This window comes from Octopus bimaculoides, chromosome 26, assembly GCF_001194135.2.
Source record: "Octopus bimaculoides isolate UCB-OBI-ISO-001 chromosome 26, ASM119413v2, whole genome shotgun sequence".
In the NCBI taxonomy this organism is placed as follows: Eukaryota; Metazoa; Mollusca; class Cephalopoda; order Octopoda; family Octopodidae; genus Octopus; species Octopus bimaculoides.
The window spans coordinates 12764780-12765371 of record NC_069006.1 but is presented as its reverse complement, the minus strand read 5'-3'; positions in this window follow the sequence as shown (position 1 = coordinate 12765371).

The following is a 592-nucleotide window of genomic DNA, read 5'->3' as shown; positions in this document are numbered from 1 at the left end:
ATATATATATATATACGACGGGCTTCTTTCAGTTTCTGTCTACCAAATCCACTCACAAGGTTTTGGTCGGCCCAAGGCTATAGTAGAAGACACATGCCCAAGGTGCCACGCAGTGGGACTGAACCCGGAACCATGTGGTTGGTAAGCAAGCTACTTACCACACAGCCACTCCTGCGCCTATATATTTATATTTATATTATTTTAGTTCCATTGCCTTAAATTTTTAGTCGCTCTTATTACGCATGGATTTATTCCATATAATATTCTTCATTCGACTTCACTCTTAGGTTTTATCACCTTTTATTCGTGTATATGCGTATATTTAATACTATTGGGTTTTACCATTGGGTGCCCTATTGTTTTAATATATATTTATATTTGATTTATGATAATTTGGGAATGATATAAAGTTGTTTTGACCAATTGGAGCGTTTATTTATTATACCTTCCAATTTATTTCTGCTTCCGCCTCAGTGTCACCTTAGCACTTCAGCTGCAGTCTTGTTTCTATTTTTGTTCTTGTGTTTAACGAAATTACTTTTCGGTTTAACGAAGTTATAAAATGATCTTATATATATATATATATATATAT